The sequence below is a fragment of the Triticum dicoccoides genome, chromosome 6A, assembly GCF_002162155.2.
Source record: "Triticum dicoccoides isolate Atlit2015 ecotype Zavitan chromosome 6A, WEW_v2.0, whole genome shotgun sequence".
Lineage (NCBI taxonomy): Eukaryota > Viridiplantae > Streptophyta > Magnoliopsida > Poales > Poaceae > Triticum > Triticum dicoccoides.
In genome coordinates, this window is record NC_041390.1 from 341279088 (window position 1) to 341286321 (window position 7234).

A 7234-nucleotide genomic window follows, 5' to 3' on the forward strand; every position below is an offset into this window, starting at 1 on the left:
CTAGAAACCCTAATCAGTTCAGCCTCATCGATAGGGATTTCGGTCTCACCGAGATGGGATTGCAAACTCTCTGTTTCCCTTTGTAACATTTCTGTCTTACCGAAATGAGCGATTGGTCCCACCGAGTTCGCAATGCAAACTCTTTGTTTCCCTTTTGTAACTTTTCGATCTTACCGAAATGAGCGACCGGTCCCATCGAGTTTGCCTCACCAACTCTCTGGTTTGCTCAATGCTGAAATCAGTCCCACCGAGTTTATGCAATCGGTCACACCGAGTTGAGGTTTTGCCCTAACCCTAGCGCATCGATCCCACCGAGTTGATCATGTCGGTCCCACTGAGAATCCTAAAGTTCACATTTTGAACTGAATTGGTCTCATCGAGTTCACCTATTCGGTCTGACCGAGTTGGGTCAAATGTGTGTAATGGTTAGATTTTGTGTGGAGGCTATATATACCCCTCCGCCCCTTCTCTATTCAAGAGAGAGCCATTAGAACGTGCCTACACTTCCACTACTCATTTTCTGAGAGAGAACCACCTACTCATGTGTTGAGACCAAGACATTCCAATCCAACCACAAGAATCTTGATCTCTAGCCTTCCCCAAGTTGCTTTCCACTCAAATCATATTTTTGAGAGGGAGTTGAGTGTTGGGAAGACTATCATTTGAAGCACAAGAGCAAGGAGTTCATCATCATCACACCATTTATTACCTTTTGGAGAGTGGTGTCTCCTAAATTGGTTAGGCGTCACTTGGGAGCCTCCGACAAGATTCTGGAGTTGAACCAAGGAGTTTGTAAGGACAAGGAGATCGCCTACTTCGTGAAGATCTTCCCAAGTGAGGCAAGTCCTTCATGGGCGATGGCCATGGTGGGATAAACAAGATTGCTTCTTCGTGGACCCTTCGTGGGTGGAGCCCTCCGTGGACTCGCGCAACCATTACCCTTTGGGGATTGAAGTCTCCATAAACGTGGACGTACGATAGCACCACCTATCGGAACCACGCCAAAAATCTTCGTGTCTACATTGCGTTTGCCTTCTCCAAACCCTTTCCTTTACCTTCATATGCAATGTTTTACTTTATGCTGCTATACTCTTAGAATTGCATGTGTAGGTTGATTGCTTGACTTGTGTTAAGTTGCTAAAATCTGCCAAGACTTAAAATTGGGGAAAATGCTAGATTTTTATTTGGTCAAGTAGTCTAATCACCCCCCTCTAGACCTACTTTCGATCTTACAGTGCATCCCTGCATGGAAGTATATCTATTCGAATACCTGTGTCCACGGTAATAGACGCTCGGAGTTGTATCCTGATCGATACAACTAGAACTGGATACTGGAGATGTGAAATGGATATGATGGCTCGAGGATTGCTTTCTTGCATGGAGTCGAGGAAGGATCTCTGGGCATGGATGCTACAATAAACTTATTACTTATATTATGATACTCTACTCTCTTCTAATGTTGCAAGATGCTTCAAGATACTAGTTTTCGATAGGCTAGGCCTTCCCTTCTCTTCTGGCATTCCGTAGTTTAGTCCAAAGATATAGCCCCACTCCTTTGATACCGATGCATACTTAGCATAGTTCTGATGTAAGTCTTGCGAGCACTTTGGATGAGTACTCATAGTTGCTTTGCTACCTCTTTTCCCCTATACCCGATTGTTGCGATTAGATGATGGATCCCAGGAGCCAGATGCCACCACCAACGACTACTACTACCCCTACGGAGCCTACTACTATGTTGAGGCCACCGACAACCAGGAGTAGCTAGTTAGGAGGCTCCCAGGTAGGAGGCCTAGCCTTTTCGATTGTTGTTGTTGTTGTTGTTGTTGTTGTTGTTGTTGTTGTTGTTGTTGTTGTTGTTATTGTTGTTGTTGTTGTTGTTGATGATGATATTGTTTCTTCCGCTGACTCGTTTGTATTCGTGCTTATGTATTTGAGCTCTCGAGGCCCCTGACTTGTAATATGAAGCTTGTATAATTTTAAATTTGTGTCTAGAGTTGTGTTGTGATATCTTCCCGTGAGTCTCTGATCTTGATCGTGCGCATTTGCGTGTATAATTAGTGCATGATTAAGTCGGGGCGTTACAACTGCGCGTCCAAATCTCAAACCGTTTTCACGGTTGGATTCCTTGCGTCGAGATCTTCAAAACTAGATCCCATGTTGATAGGTTTTGACAAACTTTTTTTTCATGAAAAAAATGAACTAGGAGCATGATTTTTTCCCTTTCTGAAAAAGGCACGATCATGCCTCTCGCGAAAGCACAACCGTGCCTCTAGCGAAACAAAACCGTGCCTCTAGCGAAAGAAAAAAAAGAGAAAACATGTTTTTTCGTTTTCCGATTGGCATGGTCGTGCGTCTCGCGAAAGCACAACTGTGCCTCTCGCGGCAGCAAAACCGTGCCTCTCACGGAAGAAAAAAAACAGAAAATGTGTTTTTTCGTTCTCGAGAGGCACGGCCGTGCCTCTCACAAAAGCACAACGTAGCCTCTCACGAAAGCAAAACCATGCCTTTCATCTAAGAAAAAAAAACAGAAAACACGTTTTTTTTTCGTTTTCGAGAGGCACGGTCGTGCCTCTCGCGAAAGCAAAACCGTGCCTCTCGCCGAAGCAAAACTGTGCCTCTCACCGAAGAAAACAAACATATTTCGTTTCTGAGAGACACGACCGTGCCTCTCGCAGAAGCAAAAACGTGTCTCTCGCAGAAACAAAACCGTGCATTTCGTGGAAGAAAAAAACGTGTTTTTTTACGAAAAAATTCTTTTTAAAACTTTTTTGATCCAAAAACTAAGGAAAACCGGTGAAAAACTGAACAGTCGAAAAAATCCATAAAATACCCGCTTAAAAAACCGAAAACACACGCGGAAATTAAAAAAATCCTGAAGGAGCGCCAGAGGACGACACGTGGAGGCGGCTGAGAGTGCGTCAAATAGCGCGCTCTCAGCCCACCCGCAAATGATCGTTGTGAGGCAACGCTTGTCAACTACTCCCTTTGTTCCGAATTACTTGTCGTAGGTATGGATGTATTTAGATGTATTTTAATTCTAGATACATCATTTTTGCGACGAGTAATTTAGAACGGATGGAGTAGTTGCTCCGGTAATCCAAAGTCATTGATTTCGTACGGACGGCCCATGAAATACTAAGGCCCTAATTGATCGTTTTCTTTCACACTAAGGCCCAAATCGATCTTGTCTAGCTTTGCTTCTTCCCTGAGTCGTCGATTGCAGAGTTGCTTCTTTGACGAAGAAAAACTCGAGTCCAGGAAGCCTTCTTCACTCCTCCCCGTCCCATCGATTATCTGTGGCGGCCATGAGGGTAGCCTCCAGGGTGGTCGTCCTCGTCCGAGACTCCGCGGGCTACGGCGCAGCCCTCGCTGACGCGCTCCGGCCGTCGCCGGGGCTCACGAGGTTCCGTTGCCCCGGAAAACCCTAACCTAGACCATCCAAAAACGTGCACCTTCTGTCAGCTTACCCTTGATCGGTGGATGTCCTTGCAGGGGTTCCTCGCCCTTCGATCTCCCTCTCGATAAGTACGGCCTCAACGGCGAGAAGGCCTCTGGCGAGCTCGTTAGCTTCTCTGACTCCAGTGGCTCTCCTCAGGTAAGCGGGTTTTCTCGCCATCTCACAGATCCAATTCGTTTGCTACAAAACTACATATATAACCAAACGGAAAGCCTTTTATGTTGGAATAAAAGGACTACGCTTCCTTGAACAAACATTTGTTGGGAGATCAGCTTCTCCCCTTTGAGCTGTCGCATAGGAGATCGCATGATTTCAGTTAGATATTTCAGACCAACGCCAGTTCAACTGAAAGATGATTTATGTGGTAATGTAGAAACTGTGTAATTTTCCAAGTTGTTGAACTGTTGAGCAATGTGTAGCAGTTGGGTTCAGAAACTTGGGAAGTTATGTCATCTTTAAGTGTTTGGTGGGCTGATCTGCTGAGCCAGTGAGTGTAATTTGGAGACAGAGAAAACTTAGAGCATCTCTAGCAGACCCCTTATATCCCACCGAACTGTAAAATAACCGCCAGTTTTCAGTTTTGGACGGAAGAAGTAGCCCGAACAGACACCTTATACACCTTTGACCTTTAGTTTTTTTAAGGGGTGCGGTAAAAAACAACTCCCGATCTGCAAAAACACAGTTTCCGCGTCCGCTTCTACGGTGCCCTGTATTGGGAGAAAGAAGTTGGCGGGAGCCCAACTGCCACGGAAAGATCTCCATGACCCGTCCGTGTCCGCCTTCCACGCCGCACCGGACGCCACCCACCCGCCTCGGGCCCCCGGCCGCCGGCCGCCCGCCCGCGTCTCTCCCGACAGAGGAGCTAGCTATGGCGACTCCGTCCGCTCAATCGATTCAGCTAGCTAGCTAGCTAGCTCCTGGATTGATTCGAGCTAGCTACGGCGACGGCGGCTCCATATTTGGCCGTTTGGATTGATTCGAGCTAGCTAGCTTCGTGCAAGTCGTCCTGGACGCCGGCGGCTCCGTATTTGGCCCTTTTATGCGCTATCTGCCGGCTTCGTGGGAGCGAGCTAGCTGACCGTGGACACGGCCGAGAGGAAGAAGACGTGGGGAAAAAATATAAGCGAGTATTCGGTTTTACAGTTTAAGTTTGAGGGGTTTGTTCGGCCGCAGCTCAAACCAACCCTTAAAATGCGTTTTCCGCGAACTGAAAACCGCGTTTTCAGTTCCGCGGTTTAAGGGGTCTGCTAGAGATGCTCTTAGCTGCTGAGAAACAGAGTATGATTTTGATCGTGCGATTTTATCTAAGTGTTTGGAGTGGAGTGTCATTCTTCTTTAGGTCCAGCATATGCTTTCATTGCCGCAACCTTAGCAACTTGTTGCTGTGCTCTGTCCCTGGCCATGTTCTTACTTCCATGACTTCACTTTGATACATTAGTTCAGAGTATGATTTAGCACAGAGTTCTGTTTTCATGGACGTAAAAAACCGCAGCCCGGTGCATGTAGGTCCTGCTTGCGCAGGGTCCGGGGAAGGGTCCGACCACTTCAGATCTTTTGTATGCAGCCTTTTCCTACATTTCTGCAAGATTCACTTTACCGCTGCGCCAGGGCTCCCCTTCTTTTCATGGATGTAATGCTCAAAATTAGCTTATACCATTTGACTATCACTGTAAGTTCATGCTAATAATGGAACAACTTGTGGTATTCCATTGCCTATGGAAAAGGCTTTTTATTGGCTTTCACATCTTTGATGATCATTTGCTAATGAAGAACTGAATATATTTTTGGCCTATTTTTTATGACATGGAACATTATTCCTTGCAACTAAAATCGAATTTTAAACAGCTGCTTATGGGGACGCCACATCCAAGCTACATTCAAGCTTGTTAATTTTTGGCAGGTGTCCTTTTTTGTTCTGCCTGACTATAGGCCTCCTGTTGCTGCATGTGCTATGAATGAGATTTTAGCATTGATTTCTTCTGAAGCTCCCTCCATCCAGCCCGTTCTGATTGTACCATTCATCACAAGACCATCAGGCTGTTTCCATGGAATGGTTAATGCAACCAAAACTGGGCAGTTAACTACACTTCACGCTGCTGAAATAGGGGCATCAAATGAGTTTACTCACTTGTTGGTTGATGGAAGTATTAAACCTCCCCCATCTTTGCAAATACGTAGTGAACCAATACAATGTTTGCTGGAAATAGTGCGGGTATTGAAGATACCCACAGTTCTTGTCACATCAGGTGGGCAGCACCAAGGCAAAAGTTCTTCAGACTCTGACCTTGAGGTACAACTTCCCTTTCCATTTTTGTATTTTCTCATTATCTTTTACTGGAGTTTCATGGAAAGTAATGGTACTTCATACAGAATAAAGGAAACGGGAAATTGCTATGGTAATTTTAGTGGCAAATTTAAGAGCTACTTCATACTAGGTTGCAGTCGTGAAAAGCTTACATGTGGTCTGCTACCTTGAAGCTACCATTAATGTTGGAACCTGCTGAACTATATAAAAGTTGTATACTGAGTAGGAAAAGTCTTGATGTCATCTTGTTTCCAAATAGAAAGCAAGAGTGTAGTGATGTTTGTGAAGGTTTACTCTAATGTCAACTAATGGTTTGTTTATTAGTTTTATATGTGGTATTATAATTGTACAAGAATTTGAACTCCATGATATTTCTATGGAGCAATAATTCACAAACCACAATGCACACCACCCATATTGAATACTCCCTCCGTTCCTAAATATTTGTCTTTCTAGACATTTCAAATGACTACTACATACGGATGTATGTAGACATATTTTAGAGTGTAGATTCACTCATTTTGCTCCGTATGTAGTCACTTGTTGAAATGCCTAGAAAGACAAGTATTTAGGAACGGAGGGAGTAGAAAATTATATACTAAAAAGTGTTTGTTTGCTGTGAAAGAACTCGTCTTACGGCAATTCTGTCTGGTTTGTTACATAAGTTTGTTTGTGCTACCCCCTGACAATTTTCTATCCAAGTTGACTTTCTCGACATACCTGTGATTCCAGTGCCTGTTTGCTCACCTAATCTCTCTGCCTATTGTTACTTCCAGGTGCTGCAGTGCGTGGGAGATCACGTAGCCAAGCACATCAACTTGGAGTTCTCCAAAGAAACTGTCATTGAGACGGGTTGAGAAATCAGCGAGCATTCAAGAACCCTGGCGTGAACTGCATCTGTGACGATTCTAAAACATATCGTCTTTGTGCCCTTATAAATAGATATCTTAACATTTTAGATTCGGATGTACTTTTTTTTTCTTTTTTTTTGCGGGTGGAACCTATTCTGTTCATGGTGTGGTAGTGATGAATTATGTGATTTGTGCAAGGGGCTTGTAACACGAGCCACACTTAATTTTCCTTTACATCCAACTTGTTAAGAATTGCAATGTCGCATGTATGTGCTTCGTGATGTCTTGGATTTTGGGCCATACTGCCATAGTGCAGCAGTACGAATTCGTGTTTGGTACTTTTCTGAAGGAGAATGAAAATTTAGACGAGGGAGTTGTGACGAGATTAGATATAGGACACGACATTTAATTTCCAATCCCTTGTTTGAGATGTGGGAATTTAAGAGATGTGCTTATTCCCTTGTTTGTTTAGTGGGAATTCATTCGGATGAGCTGAGACGATGTCCTGAAATCCTCCAAAATTCCTTCAGAAATCATAGTACATTGTTATTGTAAATAAAAGGTACAAAAAATTGAACTCCCTTATGGTTAACATTTAACAGGAAAGGAACATCACCT

At 44.2% G+C, this 7234-nt stretch overlaps 1 pseudogene; it reads left to right on the top strand.

The window, feature by feature from the left end:
• The first annotated feature begins 3202 nt into the window (after positions 1–3202).
• Positions 3203–6937, top strand: LOC119316882 (annotated as a pseudogene).
• The last annotated feature ends 297 nt before the right edge of the window (positions 6938–7234 follow it).